Genomic DNA, 22174 nt, shown 5'->3' on the forward strand with positions numbered 1-22174 from the left:
AAACAGTGAAAAGTCTTACTCCCATGCCCGTCCTCCATCCACCCAGTTCCATACCCTTTCTCAAACACTTTTAATAGTCTCTTTATATTCTTTTAGCCTTTCTTTAGGCAAATGCGTACAAATATGAATATACAGTTGACCCTTGAACAACACAGGTATTGTGGTATTGACTCCCATGCAGTCAAAAATCCAGGTATAAATTTTGACTCCCCCAAAATTTAACTACTGCTATTGCTGGTGTAGCTGCTGCCTGGTTTCATGCATTTGGTCTTTTTTTTTTTTTACAATGGTCCTTATACTGGATTCATTTATCTTGAAATGGCTGACAACTGCAGCTGCAGACCTCAACCTATGGTACACATCAAGCAATTCAACTTTTTCTTGTAATGTCATGACTTTTCTCTGCTTCTTGAAAGCACTTCCAGCATTACTAGTGGCAGTTTCTAATGGATGTCATGGTGTTATTCAAGGTTTACCATATTGCACTAAACATAATAAAACATACACAAGAACCACGAGAGATCACTTTTTACTGCAACATGAAATTTACTAGAGAGAGGAACTGCTCACATGGAGATGACTAGTGTCACGCAGCATTTTAAGGGACACTTGCATCACTTGTGCTCACTGCAACAGCATCAGGAGGTGGCTCTAAAATTATTACACAAGTATGTACTATAATGCATCATTATGTTTGTTTTCTACTGATAGTGTTGCCATGTATGGTTTGTGTGTGTGTAAGTTTTGATAAATTTTAACTTTTATAATAGATTTGTGTATATCTTATGGTAGTAAATAAGAGACTAGTATCTATGTATGTTTTATGCATTCATGGCATACTTAACTTTTCCATAATTATTTTGACATTTTAGGCTATGTGGTTCATCTGTGAGTTTTTTCAAACTATTGCAAATCTCCAAAAATATTTTCAGTATATTTATTGAAAAAAATCTGTGTGTAAGCCAGGCTTGCTTGTAGTCCCAGCTTAGGGGGCTGAGGCCAGGTGTTCAAGGCTTCAGTGCACTATAATCACACCTGTGAATAGCTGCTGCACTCCAGCCTGGGAAACATAGTGTCTCAAAGAAAAAAAAAAAAAACCCTGTGTATAAGTAGACCCACAAACCTGTGTTGTTCAAGGGTCAACTATATAATTTTATTTTTCCCATTTTTCATATAAAATTTAGCCCATGGTTCCCTCCTATTCTGCACTCCCCATACTCCAAAGCTGCTTTTTCACTTAATATAGTTTGGAGGCCTTTCCAGATCAGTACATAGAAAGTTTCTTCATTCTTTTGTTTGTTTGTTTTACATATATATTCTAAATTTTCTTCTTATTATTTTTAATTTTTTTTTTTTTTGAGACAGAGTCTCACTTTGTTGCCTGGGCTAGAGTGAGTGCCGTGGCGTCAGCCTAGCTCACAGCAACCCCTCAAACTCCTGGGCTTAAGAGATCCTACTGCCCCAGCCTCCCGAGTAGCTGGGACTACAGGCATGTGCCACCATGCCCGGCTAATTTTTTCTATATATACTTTTAGTTGTCCAGATAATTTATTTCTATTTTTAGTAGAGACGGGTCTTGGTCAGGCTGGTCTCGAACTCCTGACCTTGAGCGATCCACCTGCCTCGGCCTCCCAGAGGGCTAGGATTACAGGCGTGAGCCACCGCACCTGGCCTAAATTTTCTTATTTTTTTAATCATTTTTTTTAAACACCTACATGGTATTCCATAGTATTCCATTGGACGGATGTATCATAATTTATTTAACTAATTCCTTATAATGAACATTTATATTATTTTCACTGTTTTAATATTATAAGCAATGCTGTAAAGAAGACCCTTGAACATGTCATTTTATATGTGTGCAAGGATACTTGCAGGATAAATTCACAGACGTGGGATTTCTAAGTTAAAGGATATGTGCATTTATCACTATGAAATACATTGCTAAATTGCCCTCCTTAGGGGTTGTTCCAATTTACATTGCCTGTTTACTCACTAATATTGGTTGTGTCATGGCTAATAGTTACATAGTGCTTACCAAGTGCCAGGTACTGTTCTATGTGCTTTTATACATTACTTCATTTAATCTAATAACATTTCTTTGAGGTGTGGATACTATTATTATCTCCTTTTTTCAGATGAATACGTTGAGGAATAGAGAGTTTAAGTGTGATTTTTTGAAATCACACAGCCTCTAAGTGGCAGAAATTCAAAGTAACCACTCTGGCTCCAGGATCAGTGTTATTAATATTATGCCTTGCTATTATCAAACTTGGAGTTTTGCCAATCTGATAAAAAAAATGATACCTCAGAATAGTTTTAATTTTTTAAAAAAATTATGGTAACATTAAGCATCTTTTTATATGTTTGAGTTACTCGTATTTCCTTTTCTGTGAACTGCCTGTTTAAATCCTTTACCTATTTTTCTGTTGAGTCAACGTCACTTTCCTATTGATTTCTAGAACTCTCTATGTATAAAAAGAGACATTTTCTGTGATATGTATTGTATATGTTTTTCTTATTTTGATATTTGTCTTTTGACTTCTTTTATTTTATTCCCAAGTTTTAGATTTGTATGTAGACAACGTCTCAGTCTTTCTTTCATAGCTTTTGGATTTTGAGTCAAAAAATAGAAGGGCATTCTGCATTTCAAGCCTCAGTTTTTTAATCTATCCAACGGGAACAGAAAAACAATTATTGTGAAGGTCAAAGTGCTTTGTGAACTGTAAACTGTAAATCATTATACAGATGAAATATGGTGTTATTTATTAATTTGTCCTCTGATCAGGTTGTATGGAGGCTGTCATCTTTTCCCCTGCATCAAATAGAATAGAATGATATAATTTTCTTTCTGCAGTGTGGAAAACTAGGGTGGTATTGATCATATGGTCAGTGTTTTCCTTGAATGATTTGCATGGGATCTTTTTCAAAATGATTTCCACAATAACTTCACTGTGGAAATCCTGCAATATTTTTGCATACTTTAGTCTTGTTTTTCTTTGTATTAGGTATAATTAGAATCTGATTAAAAGTTCTCAAAATTTGTTTCACTTTCACATTGCATACCATTTACTTTGGGTTTTGTATTCCTACTGATTAGTAGGAATTTGTAATTTGGGAGGACTCCAAAAATTTTTTTGGTTATTGTAAAATTAAGGAAGATTTTAAAGGAGAAGATATAAATTATTCTTAGTCTGCCCAAGATTCAAAGAATTAATATCCAATGTTAACATTTTGGGATTTATCCTCTCAGAATCTTTCTCTGTGTATGTATATATTGTCATCACCAACTCTCCAGGATTTGGCATAGTGCCTGGCCCCTAAAGGTGCTAAGTAAATATTTGTTTACTGAGTGAATGAAAGACTGAATATGTTTTTTACATAGTGTGGAACTTCAATGTCCTATTTATTTTTTTCTCCACCGTAAATTTTGGTTCATATTGTATTAAAATTTGTATGCCATAGCTCATTTGAAAGTAACAAAGTTTGAATCTAAGCCCTCATGGAGTTCATAGTCCAGTGAAAGAGACTGATAAGCAACAATTAAAATACTATATTATAACTGTAATAACAGAGATTTGTGCAGGGCATTATCAAGGCACAGAAAAAGAAGATTGAGAGGTCAGAGAACACTACCCATATGAGGCGATTACTGAGAGATCCATGTGGAAGAGGCTGGGAAGAGCGCACCAGGGAGAAAGAATATTACATGCATAGGCATTGAAGTGTGACCAGGGGGCCTACAAATATAGTAGTTCTCTATGTTTAGAGTAGATAGTGTCTGTGGATGGAGAAATAGAGATAGATGGGGCTGGAGATGTGGGTAGGGACCAAATGAGGCAGAGTCTCTGTATGACACATGAAAGGTTCTCAAAAGTTTACTCAGCCTGGAGAATAGATTGCAAGAATCTAGTCTTCCTTGGTTAGGAAGACTAAGAGACATTGAGTGTCAAGTAAGTAGTATAGTCAGAAAGTACTACTAGAGGCTGGGCATGGTGGCTCATGCCTGTAATCCTAGCACTCTGGGGGGCCGGGGCGGGAAGATTGCTTGAGCTCAGGAGTTCAAGACCAGCCTGAGCAAGAGTGAGACCCCATCTCTACTAAAAATAGAAAAAGTTAGCTGGGTATGGTGGCATGCACCTGTAGTCTCAGCTACTCAGGAGGCTGAGGCAGGAGGATCTCTTGAGCCTAGGAATTTGAGGTTGCTGTGAGCTAGGCTGATGCCACGGCACTCTAGCATGGGCGACAGAGCAAGACTGACTCAAAAAAAAAAAAAAAAAGTGCTACCAGAGCTAGAATGAGGTAAACATCATTTAAGCTGAGGTAGGAAGGGAACACTGCACTAGAAAGGTGGGTTAAGTCTGGGGGATAATGATTAGGCTAATTTTAGTGGAGCAAATTCTTTGAATGGCAGGCTAAGGAATTTTATAAGCAACAGATATTGTCATGTATGTTATGTGAACTGTTAGAGGTTGCAATTTGCTTCCTTCTGGCAAGTCTGAAATGCTGTTGAAATCTTTCATGCCTATGAAATAGTAGAAATATTATTAAAGAAAATTCTATCTTAAAAGGAGTGAAATTTTGGACTGAAAAATGACTATTTGAAAAGGAATATATATATCTAATACATATATGACATGAAAATAAGCATTGTGTGAAAATACCTTTTATAATAAAAGTTGTATGTTTGTCTTCTTTGGATTCGTAAGACCTGATAACTCTCCTGGCATGGTGAAGCTCTGGTCTTGTTGAGGCTTCACAACAAGTTTAGGACAATCACATTAAAAGCCCTTTTATTTATTTATTTATTTTTATTATTTTTTTTGAGACAGAGTCTTGCTCTGTTGTCCGGACTAGAGTGAGTGCTGTGGTGTCAGCCTCGCTCACAGCAACCTCAAACTCCTGGGCTTAAGCGATCCTACTGCCTCAGCCTCCCAAGTAGCTAGGACTACAGGCATGCGCCACCACGCCCGGCTAAGTTTTCCTATATATATTTTTAGTTGGCCAGATAATTTGTTTCTATTTTTTAGTAGAGATGGGGGTCTCACTCTTACTGAGGCTGGTCTCGAACTCCTGACCTCGAGCAATCCACCCGCCTTGGCCTCCCAGAGTGCTAGGATTACAAGCGTGAGCCACCATGCCCGGCCCTAAAAGGCCTTTTAAAGCTCCATAATTATATTATAGAATACGTTTTTAACTGAAACTGGAATTTATCTTCCTGAACCTTTTTTATTGAACTCATGAAATAAAACAGCAATGAACTTTTTCTTTTTTTTTTTTTTTGTCTTTAGATTTTTTTTTTAAATTTCAGAATATTATGGGTGTACAAATATTTTGGATACATAAATTGTCTTTGGACCGCCAGAGTCACAGCTACAAGTGTGTCCATTTCCCAGACAGCGTGCATACCACCCATTAGGTGTGAATTTACCCATGCCCTCTCCCCCCTCCTGCTTGCCAAATACCCCATGAATTTTTTTTTTTTTTTTTTTTTTTTTGAGACAGAGTCTTACTCTGTTGCCTGGGCTAGAGTGCCCTGGCGTCAGCCTTGCTCACAGCAACCTCAGACTCCTGGGCTCAGACAATCCTCCTGCCTCAGCCTCCCGAGTAGCTGGGACTACAGGCATGCACCACCATGCACGGCTAATTTTTCTATATATATTTTTAGCTGTCCGTATAATTTCTTTCTATTTTTAGTAGAGATGGAGTCTCGCTCTTGCTCAGGCTGGTCTCGAACTCCTGAGCTCAAACGATCTGCCCACCTCGGCCTCCCAGAGTGCTAGGATTACAGGCGTGAGCCACCGCGCCCGGCCGACTGCATGAATGTTATTTCTGTATGTGCATATGTGTTGATCGATTAGTACCAATTTAATGGTGAGTACGTGTGGTGTTTGTTTTTCCATTCTTGTTACACTTCACTTAGAAGAATGGGCTCCAGCTCCATCCAGGATAATACAAGAGGTAGTCACCATTTTTAAAAATTGTTGATTAATACTCCATGGTATATATATACCACATTTTATTAATCCATTCATGTATTGATGGGCACTTGGGTTGTTTCCAATCTTTGCAATTGTGAATTATGATGCTATGAACATTCAAGTACAGATGTCTTTATTATAGAATGTCTTTTTTTCCTTTGGGTAGATACCCAGTAGTGGGACTGCTGGATCAAATGGTAGGTCTACTTTTAGTTCTTTGAGGTATTTCCATATTACTTTCCATAGAGTACTAGTTTACTAGTTGTACTAGTTTACAGTCCCACCAGCAGTGTATGAGTGTTCCTATCTCTCCGCATCCACACCAACATTTATTGTTTTGGGACTTTTTGATAAAAACCATTCTCGTTGTGGTTTGTTTTTTTTTTTTTGAGACAGAGTCTCACTTTGTTGCCCGGGCTAGAGTGAGTGCCGTGGCGTCAGCCTCGCTCACAGCAACCTCAAACTCCTGGGCTTAAGCGATCCTACTGCCTCAGCCTCCCAAGTAGCTGGGACTACAGGCATGTGCCACCATGCCCGGCTAATTTTTTTTCTATATATATTTTTAGTTGTCCAGATAATTTATTTCTGTGTTTAGTAGAGATGGGGTCTCGCTCAGGCTGGTCTCGAACTCCTGACCTCGAGCGATCCACCTGCCTCGGCCTCCCAGAGGGCTAGGATTACAGGCGTGAGCCACCGCGCCTGGCCCTCATTGTGGTTTTGATTTACATTTCCCTGATGATTAGAGATGTTGAGCATTTTTTCATATGTTTGTTGGCCATTAGTCTATCTTCTTTTAAAAAATTTCTGTTCATGTCCTTTGCCCACTTTTTAATGGGGTTATTTGATTTTTTCTTGCTGATTTTCCTAAGTTCTATATAGATTCTAGTTATCAGCCCTTTATCAGATATATAGCTTGAAAATATTTTCTCCCATTCTGCAGGTTGTCTGTTTTCTCTAATCATAGTTTCCTTGGCTGTGCAGAAGGTTTTGAATTAGATCAGATCCCATTTGTTTATTTTTTTGTTGTTGCTGTGATTGCTTTTGGAGTCTTCTTCATTAATTCTTTGCCTAGACCAATGTCTGTAAGAGTTTTTCCAACATTTTCTTCTAGAATGCTTATGGTTTCATGCCTTAGGTTTAAGTCTGTTGTCTATCATGAATTGATTTTTGTGAGGGATCAATGAACTTTTATCAGGAAGACAATATTTAAAGGAGCAAACCTCTATCAGAAAGTTAAAGAAATATCGGTTATTATGCTGCAGTTAGGATGAATTCAGTTTGATGACTATATCTTTTGTATTTATACTTCTGTATACTCAGAATTGAATGTTAAGAGACTCAGGATCATTAAACATTGTGAAATTATGTGCACTATGCTACATTTTTTATATTAGTAAATTGATATTTTTATAATTATAGGTGTAATATAACATAGAAAGTTTATTTTTTGTCTTTTATTTTAAGTTTTTAAATAATTTTTTTCTCCCAGCTAATTTTTTTTTTCTATTTTTAGTAGAGATGGGGTCTTGCTCTTGGTCAGGCTGGTCTCGAACTCCTAAGCTCAAGCAATCCTCCTGCCGTGGCTTCCCAGAGTGCTAGGATTTCAGGCATGAGCCACTATGCTCTGCCAAGAAAGTTTAGAATAAAAGTACAGAATAAGCCATAATCCTTCCACCCCAAAATAACATTATCACTTTGGTATAATTTTTTTATTTTAGCAAGTATTTGTTAAATTTTTTCTCACTGCTTAAGTTTACACATTTATAATCGTTGATTTTTTTCAGTGCATAAGTTTACATACTTATAATCATTTAATTATTCAATTTTTACATTCTCTGCCCTCTGTCTTCCTATTTAACTAAATTTTATCTCATGTAGCTGCATAGTCTAAGATACTATTTATGGGAGAGGGAAAGAATGATTTTTCGTTATTCTAATCTTTTTGTCTTTTTTTTTTTTTAAAAGTAATGCTGGACCATTAATTTCAATCAACCTCATGGAAATGCATTCTATAACAAAAAAATGAGTGTCTTATAACCCTCTCCTTCACCAAGATGACAGTTTAGTGTATGTATTCCTCTAAGTTGTTTTCTAGGCATTTAATAATGTTTACTATTATTATACTAAAAAAATAAAAACAAGATCACACTATACATTCTTTTTTGCAATTTGCTGTTGTCACTTAGTAGTGGAACGTGGACATCTTTCCATGTTACTATGTGTAGAATTTCTCATTCTTTTAATGACTACATAATACTAATTTGTATAAATGTACTATAATTTAAATTATCCCTATTGATAGACACTTGGATTAGCTCCAATTTTTCTCTGTTATTAATAATGTATAAGTTAATATTATTGTACATATGTCTTTATGTACTTATAGCAACTGTCATTTTTTTCACATGAAAGTTTTTTTTTTTTTTTGAGACAGAGTCTTGCTCTGTTACCCAGGCTAGAGTGCCATGGCGTCAGCCAAGCTCACAGCAACCTCAAACTCCTGGGTTTAAGCAATCCTTCTGCCTCAGCCTTCTGAGTAGCTGGGACTACAGGCATGTGCCACCATGCCCGGCTAATTTTTTTCTATATATATTTTTAGTTGTCCAGCTAATTTCTTTCTACTTTTAGTAGAGATGGGGTCTCACTCTTGCCCAGGCTGGTCTTGAACTCCTGACCTCAAGCGATCCTCCCGCCTCGGCCTCCCAGAGTGCCAGGATTACAGGCATGAGCCACTGTGCCTGGCCCACATGAAAGTTTTTATTTTATTTTGTTTTTTTAAAGTTTTTAGTTTATTAATGCTCTTCTGAAAAATCCACACAATGGCCTCAGATAACATCATTGCAGAATCTTTATTTGTTCAGCTTTTTGCCAGCACCACTATTGGCTTTTACAGTCTCCATGACTCTTCACTCTGTTCTTGTGTTCCTTTCTCTGCTTTCTTGAGGTTTTTTTCTTCTTATATAGGCTGTCTTGCAAGTCTATGTTTGTGTTCATTGTTCTTTCTTTTTCTTTTTCTTTTTTCTTTTTTTTTAAGAGATAGAGACTCACTGTGTTGCCCAGGCTGGAGTGCAGTGGTGTGATCACAGCTCACTGCAGCCTCCAACTCCTGGGCTCAAGTGATCCTCCTACCTCAGCCTCTCTAGTAGCTGAGACTACAGGTGCATTAATTTTTTAAAAAAATTTTTTGTAGAGATGGGGGGGGTGTCTCATTATGTTGGTCAGGCTGGTGTTGAACTCCTGGTCTCAAGTGATCCTCCCACTTTGGCCTCCCAAAATACTTACAGGTATGAGCCACTGCACCTGGCCAGGGTTCATTTTTCTTTGTATAATCTAATAAGTTGTAATTCATGCCAAAGCCCATTGTCTTGCCACCACCAAAATGAGTTCTAAATACAAACGCAAAGATGACAGCTGGTGTGGTCTTGTTCATTTGGCTAGTTTTTCCTGCATTTCTGTCTTAGGTACTGTTGTCTTCCCAGGATGAAGAAGTGCAGGACATTGATGACCATTTGTTTCCTGAAGTAGTCAGTTGGTCATGAACATCCTGTTCCGGATACTTACGGTGTCATTCATGATGGCAGTTGATCCTAAGGCAGCCAGGGAGGAAAAGAATATTTTTATGGCTATAAAATATTCCCTGTAATGGAAGTAATACATTTGAGAAAGAAAACAAGATTGAATAAAAATATATTGTTTGGCAAACTTTAGATAATCCTTCATGTTATTAATTTTATTTTCCCTTTTATCAAATTCCTCTCTTAACCTTTGAAATGTAAACTATACAACAGCCTACCCTAAACCATAGGAACCTAACTTCTTCTTTCCTCTTGACTGCTTTCCTTCCCATAGTCTCTGAAGAGCCTTCTAACATCAGAAGAGGTGAGTTGCCTTTCTGTCTCAGGCGGTCATGTTCAGGCCTTCTTATATTCAAATAGGAAAATTGATCAAAAGAGATATGGTGGAAATTCATACATCCCCCTAGTACTTTAGCATCTCAAATCATTTGCATGGGGTCCAATATCAGTTTGTTTTATATCATTTCATGTTCCTGCAGATAAAGTTTACATTTAGTGTACATGGAAGATCAGAAACTATATTCTTTATATCTGGATTGTGGGAAACAGTAGTCCTATTGAATTCTGTCCTAGTTAGATCGTATATGTAATATTATGCACATTTTTTGCTATTGTGTTTTAGAGTGACTTTGACAGATTGGAGGGCAATTAAGGCTAAACTTCAGGAGGAGGCCAATGCCTTATTCATTAGGCTACTGAAGCTTCTAATGCTAAACTTTAAAGAAAGTGACTGTGGAGATATTGATGCCATGTTCTATGGGATACCTGAAAGACTTGGTTATATTTGTCCTGGGTGAAAAGCTATCATAAAGAAGAAAACAAACTCGGGAGGCTGAGGTGGAAGGATGGCTTGAGACCAGAAGTTCAAGGCTGTAGTGAGCCATGATCGCGCCACTGCTCTCCAGCCTGGGCAATAGAGCAAGACTGTCTCTTGAAAAAAAAAGAAAGAAAAAAAGAAAAAAACAGACTGAATTTGTGTACTTGCAGCAGCCAGAACTAAGCTTGCAGGTAGCATGGAAGAGGAAGAGGAAAGGGAATACATGTTTATTAAATGCTTTCTGTATGTTAGGTACCTTGCCTAGTGCTTTAGATACCCATTTTTATCCTTTAATCCTTTAGTATATTCTCATTTAATTCTCATAACTCAATGAAATATAGTTCACATTTATCTCCATTTTATAGATAAGAGGCTCAGAGAAGTTAAGTAATATGCCCAAGATCATTCGGTTACTTAGTAGGAATCAGAATTTTAAAAACTTGCTCTGTTTAATTTATTTCAGATATACATATACATATGTAGTTTTCAACAATATACAATAATATGTGAGATTGCTTTTTTCCAATATTATTACATAAAATATTATCCGTCTTTACATGCATTTCCAATCTCTGTATCTTTGCCATCACTAGATCCTTTTTGAATTATCTGGCACAGTTTGCCATGATATGTCATCAAGAACTTCTTTCTGAGCTGTTTGAGATACAGCATTTTTTGAATATATATATGTTGCTTCACTAGAAATTTTATCCCAAGCAAAAAATATTCATGCAACATAAAGCCAAGTGGGCTTTTCATTTCTAGGGTTGGTGTTTGTGATCTCTATGCTATTTTCACTTGCTGGAATTTTTTTTTTTTATTGACACAAGTTTATCATCATTTATGTTTTTTTTTTGTTTTTTTTTTTTTGAGACAGAGTCTCACTCTGTTGCCCAGGCTAGAGTGCCATGGCATCAGCCTAGTTCACAGCAACCTCAAACTCCTGGGCTCAAGCAATCCTACTGCCTCAGCCTCCCAAGTAGCTAGGACTACAGGCATGCGCCACCATGCCTGGCTAATTTTTCTATATATATTTTTAGTTGTCCATATAATTTCTTTCTATTTTTAGTAGAGACGGGGTCTTGCTTTTGCCAAGGCTGGTCTCAAACTCCTGACCTCGAGTGATCCTCCTTCCTCGGCCTCCCAGAGTGCTAGGATTATAGGTTTGAGCCACTGCTCCTGGCCCATCATTTACTTTTGAAGCTCTTTTTGTTTTTATTATGGAAAAAATGTAATGAACATCCATTTACCCATCATCTAGATTGAACAGTTATTAACATTCTGTAAAATCTGCCACATCTTTTTTTTTTTTGCTGGTATATTTTAATGTAAATGCAGACATGATATTTATCTTTATTTCTGTGTGTATCTCCAAAAAGAAATCTTATATAATATATATATATATATATATATATATATATATTTTTTGGAGACAGAGTCTCGCTCTTTTGCCCTGGCTAGAGTGCCATGGCATCAGCCTAGCTCACAGGAACCTCAAACTCCCGGGCTTAAGCAATCCTTCTGCCTCAGCCTCCCAAGTCGCTGGGACTACAGACATGCGCCACCATGCCTGGCTAATTTTTTCTGTATATATTTTTAGTTGTCCAGCTAATTTCTTTCTATTTTTTAGTAGAGACGGGGTCTCGCTCTTGCTCAGGCTGGTCTCGAACTCCTGACCTCGAGTGATCCTCCCATCTCGGCCTCCCAGAGTGCTAGGATTACAGGCATGAGCCACTGCGCCTGGCCATCTTACATAATCTTAGTATCATTGTTACACTTAACAAAATTAACAATAATTTTCTACTGTTGTCTAGTAGTAGTGCCTATTAAAATTACCCCAATTTTCTTTTATAGCTGATTTGTTCATATTCGGATCCAGCCAAGTATCATCATTGCATTTAGTTGTTTTAAGTCTTCTGAAGAGTCAGAATTAGAACACAGTACTATGTACTCCAAAGCCTTTGCTTTTCTTTCATTGGAAAGAAAAAAACTTTGTAACAATCAGAACTTTCCGGTAATAGACCAGGCAGATTTAGTGAGCTCTTTGTTACTGGTGTTGTTTCAGTAGGCTGAGCTAACTCTGGCTTCTGTAGTGTCCAGTCCAGTGGATACTAACATACTTTGTGGTATTTGATGTTTGCTCTTTTCACCTTTGGATCATGTGACATACTTTTTCTTGGTTTTATTCTTGCATTGTTCCTTTTTAGTCCCATTTTTATTTTTTATTTTTATTTATTTATTTTTTTTTTGGAGACAGAGTCTCGCTCTGTTGCCCGGGCTAGAGTGAGTGCCGTGGCATCAGCCTGGCTCACAGCAACCTCAGACTCCTGGGCTTAAGCGATCCTACTGCCTCAGCCTCCTGAGTAGCTGGGACTACAGGCATGAGCCACCATGCCCGGCTAATTTTTTTTTTTTTTTTTTTGTATATATATTTTTAGTTGGCCAGATAATTTCTTTCTATCTTTAGTAGAGACGGGGTCTCACTCTTGCTCAGGCTGGTCTCGAACTCCTGACCTTGAGCGATCCACCCGCCTCGGCCTCCCAGAGCTAGGATTACAGGCGTGAGCCACCGCGCCCGGCCTAGTCCCATTTTTATATTCTTCCTTTTTTGGTCCTGTATATGTTGCTATTTCCTTGGCCTCTTACCTGCTTTCACCTAAGGACATAAAGAAGGAGCCTGGGCTTTGGGACATTGTAGGAACTCGGTATTATCTATTAGTCATATTCTCTACTATGGGAAACTCTTTAGTAAGTGCTAGTGACTCTCAAATGTACATCTCCAGTCTAGTGCTCTCTCCTGAGCTCCAGTGTGGTGTCTCCTACTGCCTTCTGGACATTTTACTGGTGTTCCTTCAGGCACCTCAGACTCAGTTAAGATCAGAGAATTCACATCACCTTACAAATCATTTCCTTTAGGTGAATGCCTAGTCATTCTCCCAATCACCCAAACTAGAAAAACATGAGAGGGATCCTAGTTAAACTTGGAGTCATCCTAGGTACTTCTTGTACCTCCTACATCCACTTGATGACCTTTTTAAAGTCACTTATCTCTGCCAGGCATGGTGGGGCAGTCCTGTAGTACCAGCTACTCAGGAGGCTGAGGCAGGAGGATCCTTGGGCTTAGGAGTTTAGGGCTGTGTTGTGGTATGATCATGCCTGTGAATAGCCACTGCAGTCCAGGCTGGGCAACATAATGAGAACTGTTTATATCCTTACCCACTTCTTTGTCCTCACTGCCATTACCTTAACTAAGCCCTCCTTCTAATCTGTCATTAGCAATTATCTTATTGCACTGTATTATATTTCTGGATTTGCATGTATCTTTCTGGAAGACTGAGCTCCTGGAAGGGTGTTTTATTCCATTTTATATATCCTCCTACTGGAGAGGCAGTATTAATATAGTGACTGAGAGTATAGGCTCTGGGTTTGAATTCTGGCTCTCCTACTTCTTGGTTATAAGATTAGGCAAATTAAGTAATTCCTTCACGTCTTTGTTTACCATTTGTAAAATGGGGATAATAGTAGTATCTATTTTATAGGACTGTTATGAACATTAAATGAAAAGCACTTGAAAAAGTGTCTAGATTATAGTAAATGCTCAGCAAAAAATTATAACACCTGTCATAATGCCTTGTTCCTAGTGGGGACCCAATTAACATTTGAGTCGTTAATAGGGGGGATTCCTGAATTGGACAAAAGATTAAACTAGTTAACCTCTAAATACTGTTATAGCTTTAAACCTAAGTTTCTGTTTTATGTTGTGGCTCAGGGCCTGGTGGACTGTAGTTACACAGCAAATATGATGCTTACCCAGAAGAACTAACACAGTTTTAAGAACTGGGTTTTGGCCAGGAGTAGTGGCTCACGCCTGTAATCTTAGCATTCTGGGAGGCCGAGGCAGAAGGATTGCTTGAGCTCAGGAGTTTGAAACCAGCCTGAGGAAGATGGAGACCCTGTCTCTACTAAAAATAGAAAAATTAGCTGAGCATCGTGGCATGCACCTCTAGTCCCAGCTACTCAGGAGGCTGAGGCAGGAAGGCCTCTTGAGCTGAGGAGTTTGAGGTTGCAGTGAGCCATGATGACGCCATTGTACTCTAGCCCAGGCAACATAGCAAGACTCTGTCTCAAAAAAAAAAAAAACCAAAAAAAAAAAAAACCCAAAAGAATCCCCCCCCCCAAAAAAACTGGCTTTTGATCTGTCTGGCACTAATATATGTTATTGTGTATATTCATGGGTAATTAAATAGGGGATGCCACTTTTTATGCTAGATTGCCTTTGGTTTGAATGGAAACTGCAACTCATTATTTCACAGCAGGATGGCAAGCTCAGCAGTATTGCTTTTATTTTTAATTAGGCAGTCATCCTGAAATGTGTCAGTATTTGCTGTGTTGGTCCATAGAAAGGATAAGAGCTGAGCAGACCTGTCATGTAGATTTGCCATGTGTTTGGTCTTGACACCAGCTAATGTCCTTATCAGTATTCCTGTTCTGGAAAATGGCCAGTTTTCTGGGCTACATATCACTCATAATGAATCCTAATTTTATTTTGGATTAGTTAAGGACTTTTTATGATTCCTAGAAAGAAAACAAAATGTGATTAGGATATTAGCATATTATGTTTACATTCTTTTTCTACTCTTTATACCTAGGGTGTAAAAGTCCACTGAATTCTCAGAAATCCTTTTTACTCACTTTGTGGGATTTCATTGCCAACTTTGTACACACGATTCCGTATTTGGATGGACATTGAAGATTTTTGTTTGCTGGCTAGCACTTTGCCATATTTTGCTACCTGTTGGTTAATGGCTTTTCAGTACCTTGCAGGATTTTGTGTCTACACTATTGTGAAGCTTTATTACTTTGTTCCTGTGAAGGGGTAAGAAACAACAGATATTATACCTTAAAATAGAAAAGAAGGAATGATTGGGATTTGGCATACCTTTCCTGTCAGCCTGGCATCCATTCATTAGAAAGTCTGTTAAAATCAATGCTGATTTTTTTGGTCTGTAGAATATGATTGAATGAGTGAAGGCTTTTGCCTCACAAGCTGTACAGCTTATCATCTGTACATTTTTTAGTCTCCCTGGTGAGGAGGGAGGGAGAGGAATAGTGGTAGCTTTTGATAGCTAACCCTCAAACCATTTTTCACAGAAATTTAACTGTGTTTCTGGAGGAGACATGTCTTAATGAGAAGTGTTTTAGATTTAAAACTACTGGATTTGAATCCTAAGTGTATTACTAGCTTTTTGTGGTTGGAGAAGTCATAATCTCTCAAGGTCTTAATTTCTTCCTCTTTAAATTGAGGTGATATTATAATATATACTTTGCAGAGTTGTCACAAAGACTAGCAATCACATACTAAACACTTGGTAGAATGCATGGCCCATAGTAAATTGTGTCTTCAGTTATTATTCCTGGAAGCATTTTAAATAAGAGTGTGGTCTAACAGGGAGTCCTTAAGTTTCCTTGATCCTCTGGAAAATGATTTGTGGAATTCCTACTTTGGAAAAATAAAATATATGATAGTGAGTATAGGATATTTAGTTCACTAACTTTTTTATTGGGAGCTTTTTAAATTATTAATACTTATACCAATCATAGCTTTTAATTTTGCTTTCTTTGTGAAAAACAAATCAACCTCGATACAATTGAAATTAATCTTTGAAAAGACAAACCTACCTATGTAGAAAAGAAAGAAAAAGTTTTAAACTTCCAGGTTTATAATATTGAAGTTGAGAACACAGTTGCTAAAAACTTACTTGTGTCCTTGTAAGTCACATAATTTTGGCATTTTTGAAAGACTGCTAAAGGCTATTTCCTAGTTTAAGAACAAAAGTGATTACGCTTTTCTAACAGTGTTTCTCAACCAGGGCACCATTGACATTTAGGGTAGGACAATTCTTTGTTGTGCAGGACTGTTTTGTGCATTGTAGGACATTTAGCTTCCCTAGCCCCTGCCCACTAAAATGCCAGTAGTGCCCATCCCACACCCCCGCCATTGTGACAATAATTCCTTATATCTTTCTAGTAAATGTGAGGGTAACTGTAGTTATCTCTATTCCAAAAAAATGTATATTTTGAGGGGGCACTATTGGTATCAAAAGATAATATTCCATAAATAAGACCAAGAGAGAGAATCAAGAGGCAGAAACCATCATAAAATGTCACTTTGCAAATAATATGTTTTCTTATTTTAAAATTAATAATTTTCAGATTTTAAAAAATTGAGCATGGTTTTAGAATCTGTCCATATCCACCTTTCCTGCCTTTTATTAGTTGTTAAAAAATTTCGGACTAAATTGACAGCCATTGTAGCTTGATTGATTTCATTTAAAATGTGGTCATTTAGTATGCTGGCCAAGGAAGCAGAAGGCGTGGTTTGGACGTAAGTTTTCCCTTGCTCAGTACTTTTCCAAAATGGATTAATACAGTTCTTACTCCCATAAAGGGGACTTTATTTCATCTCTGCTATCTAATAATTAGTATTACTTTAGCATGTGATAGGGACACTAAATATTAGTGTTTGTTATGAGCCCTTTTATATTTTAAGTTTGTGGACTAGATTAAGTTAGGCTATCCAAAAATTCACCCAATGCTTTTGAAGTTTTAGTCTAAGATATAAATACTCCTTGGACCACAAACTATAGCAGAACTTTTACAGAATAAAAGTTTGAGAATCTAGAAGCTTGGCTTGCACACTGGGATGCTATTTATTTGCCAAATTGTTTTCAATTTTCTTGGCCTAAGCATACTACATAGCTGTTATATTAGCAATAGAGTTAAAAAAAAACCCATTAAATTTTTTTTTAAAAATTTCAGAATATTAGGAGAGTACAAATGTTTTGGTTACATGATTTGCTTTTGTACAGTTTGAGCCAAGGTTATAAGTATGCCCATCACCAAGATAGTATGCACTGTACCCAGTAGGCATGTATTGACCCATCCCTCCACCCCCTCCCACCTGCTTGGTTTCTGTTGAGTTTTACTTTTTTTAAATTTCAAAAAAATTTAAAAACAGAAAAGAGTACAATATATAAATACCACCCAGAATTGACAAATATGAATAAACAAAAAATAACAAATATACTATTTTGTATTGTTTGCTACAGGTTTTTTCTTTTTTTTTTTTTTTGGAGATAGGGCCTCTCTCTGTTGCCTGGCTAGAGTGCGGTGGCATCATGATAGCTCATAGCAACTTCAAACTCCTGAGCTCAGGTGATCCAAAGGTCTCATGAGCCTCCCAAGTAGCTGGGACTACAGCTGTGCACCTGGCTAATTTTTCTGTTTTTTGTAGAGGCAGGGTTTCGCTATGTTATTCGGGGTCTTGAACTCCTGGCCTCAAGCCATCCTCCTGCTGACTGCTCCCAAAGGGCTAGGATTATAGGCTGGGATTTTTGAATAAAAGAAAGCAAAATATTATTGGCAGTCCATTGCCTTAACCACTTGGCCACCTCATCATGTCAGGAAAACAAAATATTATTTGAATAGTGGATGTCTCTTTTCTTTGCCTTCCTTGTCTCATTCACCCTTCCTCCTTTTTTTTTTTTTTTTTTTTTTAGAGACAGGGTCTTACTTTGTCACCTAGGCTGGAGTGTAGTGGCATAATCATGGATGATAACTTTAACCTCAAAGTCCTGGGCTCAGGTGATCCTCCTGCCTCAGCCTCCTGAATAGCTAGGACTATAGGAGCATTTCACCACACCTGGCTAATTTAAAAAAAAAAATTTTTTTTTTTTTTTTTTTTTTGAGAAATGAGGTCTTGCTATGTTGCCTAGGCTGGTCTTGAACTTCTGGCCTCAAGCAATCCTCCTTCCTCAGCCTCTCAAAGCACTGGGAATACAGGTGTGAGCCACCATGCCTGGCCATATGTAATATATTTAATAATTATAATAACTAAGGAGTTGAATGCTTACTGATCGCCAGGTATTGTTCATTTAATCAATAACTTTATGGTTACTGTAAGGATTAAATGAGTTAATAGATATAAAATATTATAACATAGGCACTATTTTTATTTCCACTTTACAGATGGGGAACTGTAACAGATGTAGAGAGGTTGAGTAACATGTCCAGGTTCATATAACTACAAGTTATGGAGTAAGGATTTGAACCCAGATTGTTTGTAGATGCCATACCGTTCATCACTATGCTATTCTGTTTCTCTATAATACATATATTAAATATATTATTTTGTGTGTTTTGAAAAACACATTTTTTATGAAAAGTATACTGTAGGGGTGGTCATGCAATTTTTTTATAACTTAAAAAAATTTTTTTGAATTAAATTTTGGCACTACAACTTGCTTTTTTCTCCCACTCAACATTAGTCTTTTCCTTTTTTTTTTTTTTTTCTAGACTAGTCAAGTGCAGTAGTGAGGAGGGGGGAAAGTAGTAGAACAAGGAGTTCAATCTGTAACTGACTGTGAACAATCAAGTGAGATAACTCACTACCTTCGGACCAGCCTCAACATTAGTTTCGTAATACATCCACATTTCTAGATATAATTCATTCACTCATGTAGGTGCTTTATATTTCATGGAGAAATATGCTACAATTTATCTATTGCTTCTATAGATGAACTTTAGGTTGCTCCCTTTTTTCTCCCCTTATTACACACAATGGTAAAATGAAATGAGTATCTTTGTTCAGGTCTCCTGTGCTTATGTGCAAGTGTTTCTTTAAGCATATAACTTTATTTATTTATGTATTTATTTTTTGAGACAGAGTCTCACTTTGTTGCCCAGGCTAGAGTGAGTGCCGTGGCATCAGCCTAGCTCACAGCAACCTCAAACTCCTGGGCTTAAGCGATCCTACTGCCTCAGCCTCCCAAGTAGCTGGGACTACAGGCATGCGCCACCATGCCCGGCTAATTTTTTCTATATATATTTTTAGTTGGCCAGATAATTTATTTCTATTTTCAGTAGAGACGGGGTCTCGCTCAGGCTGGTCTCGAACTCCTGACCCAGCGATCCACCCGCCTCGGCCTCCCAGAGGGCTAGGATTACAGGCGTGAGCCACCGCGCCCGGCCAAGCATATAACTTTAAAAATACTTTTCCTGCTCTTGAAAAGGGCTGTGAGCCAAGATACATTATTTATTTTTTAAAACAAAAACATCAAAATTGTCAGTCTATTGTGCTATTGTAAAACTTGTAACAGGACTCCTACCAAACCAGCTCAGTTGCGATTAGCAATTCCTTACCTCCTCCTACCTAGCTGAGAATGTAAAATCAGACCTGTTGAGCTGCAGTGAGCAATTCTGTCTTTTGTGCTTTAGTGTAGAAAACTGGGATCTCCCATCCCTGCAGAACCCTGAGGGCACTGAAGAGGTTAATAATGTATTTTGATAAAAATGAAATATATCTCAAAAAATGAAAAAGTCAGTAGATGGCAAACCTATCAAATTGTTCACTTAATTTAGCAGGCAACTATATTTTATATATTCAACTGTTTTATATATTTTACATATGTTTTATATATTGCTTGAATATCTTTTATTTTGCTAATGATAAGTTTCTTTTTTCTTCTGTCTCTGTCCAAATTATAATCAGCTTAGCATTCCTCTGCATTTAAGTCTCTGTCTTCTTTTCTACCCAAATGACTAGCTTAACTCCTTGTAACTCTCATAGTGGAAAAACACTGAACTAAGTAATAATGAAATGGAAAAAGTTTGAGCTTTGGTGGTGGATAGAGCTTGGTTCCAGTTCTGGTTTTACCAGCTATGTATCCTTAGGCAAGTTACTTAACCTCCTGAGCCTACATTTCTTTTTCTGTAAGATGGAAATTACAACTACCTTGGTGGAGTGTTTTAAGGTTTAAATGAGAAAATGCTTATAAAATTCCTGGTGTTTAAAAAAAAAAAAAGCTATTAATATTCCCCTTCCCTGCTGTAGAGGGAGGATCCTCAACTCTTAGTGTACATAGGAATCACTGAGGAGCTTAGTTAAATTTCCAGGCCTCATTCCAAGATATCTTGACTTAGTAGGTCGATCAAGGGTGAGACCCAGGACTCTGGGTTTTAAACAAGCTCCTCAGGTAATTTGAAGCAGATGATCAACAGGCACACTTCAAGAAATACACTACCCTTGGTTTCTTGGTTCCAAGTCTAGCTTTGCTAGTAAATAGTTTATAGCATTTTCTTATAGTATTTCTACTTTCTGGGCCTTATGTTTCTTCAAATATAAGATGAATGACTGAACTTGGTGGTCTCTACCATTTTTGGTCTTATAACCCTAAATTTTTGTTCCTGTGACTGTAAATGTTTGGTCTGGTGGTGCTGATGCCACTTTTTGGCATAGGTTCAGAAGAGGTACTTAATGTTTTATTCTTTGGGAACTCACATTATTCTTCCTTTTTTGAAGACTATGGTGGAACTAGCTTAAGCAAAAATAATTTATTTTAAAGATGCAGGGATATCTCATGGAACCTTAAGCCAGGATGCAGTTAGGCCTCAGAGCACAATAGGGAAATAAAAAATTTCTCTCTTTGTCTCTTTTTTTTTTCTTTGCAAATTGGTCTCAGTGTCTTGACTTCTGCCTTCCAGGCTGTGTGATGGAAAATGTCCATGGTTAACAGCTCCCGAGTTTACATGATCTCCATTTTAGAAAGCAGCCATATTAAGCCTAGAATATCTTAATTACAATTCCAAATTGTCAGGAAAGGAACTGTGATCAGTCCATATTGAGTATAGTGCTGACTTCTGGCTATGGCTAGAGAGGCAGGGTTATGTTGTAAGGATGGCCCAAGGGGCCCTGCCACTATTCTTGGAATGGCAGGGCTTGGTTAATGTGGTGGAAGTAGGCTGGGTAGGTATTTACCATGTTTATGAAAGCATTTCGCTAATTAAAGAATCATGTTATGTTTTGCATAAAACCCTCACAAGTGAGTCTCGTGGAAAAAAAAAAGTAGAAGTAGGGAAAGACAGGCTTAAAGAAAAAGTGGGCTTGTGCTTTTATTCTTAGTTATGTACCAGATGGGATAGAGCCTTCTATAGTTACTTCTACTGGACTGTGCCATTTACTCAACAATGAATTTTTAGATTGCTTTTGAATATAGTTTTCTTCTTTTAAAATTATATAATATAGGCTGGGCATTGTGGCTCATGCCTATAATCCTAGCACTTTTGGGAGGCTGAGGCTGGGGGATCCTTTGAGGCTGGGAGTTCAAGATCAGCCTGAACAACATGGCTAGACCCCCGTCTCTACCCAAAATAGAAAAATAGCTGGGTGTGGTGGCACACACCTGTAGTCCCAGCTACTCTGAAGGCTGAGATAGGAGGATCACTTGAGCCTAGGAGTTTGAGGTTGCAGTGAGCTGTGATGACATCACTACACTCTAGCCTGGGCAACAGAGTGAAACCCTGTCTCAGAAAAAGAAAAAACAAACCTGTAAAATTATATAACATATAATTTTGAAGTCTCCTTGTCATCTTTGCTTTGCATATTTGGACTTAATTTTTCAAATGAAGGGAAAATTATATGAGGATATAAAGGGCATTGGTAGGAACACAGGCTTTTGAATCAGATAGGCTTTGTAGTTTAATTTTGTCTCTGCCATTTAGTGACTGATTTCTTGATCTCTCTGTGAAATGAACATAATAATCCTTATATCATGGATTATATGAGAATCAAATGACTTGACATATGTCAGCTCCTATACTATGTTTCCTGGAAATAGGTGCTCAATCAATGATAGATATTAATTATTGTTATTTTGTTACTTAGAATGTAATTGATGATCTTCATTATATTCTATTCATGTTAAACACTGACTACATCCTGGGGTTTAAATATATCAGTGTTG

The 22174-nt window shown here is 37.4% G+C and overlaps 1 protein-coding gene across 1 annotated transcript in view; it reads left to right on the plus strand.

Moving 5' to 3' along the window:
* The window catches only part of TESK2 (testis associated actin remodelling kinase 2), a 123079-nt gene that overhangs the window by 3774 nt on the left and 97131 nt on the right, over nt 1-22174 (plus strand). The gene's annotated exons all lie outside the window — the stretch shown is intronic.

Source organism: Lemur catta, chromosome 3 (genome assembly GCF_020740605.2).
Source record: "Lemur catta isolate mLemCat1 chromosome 3, mLemCat1.pri, whole genome shotgun sequence".
NCBI classification, from domain to species: Eukaryota; Metazoa; Chordata; class Mammalia; order Primates; family Lemuridae; genus Lemur; species Lemur catta.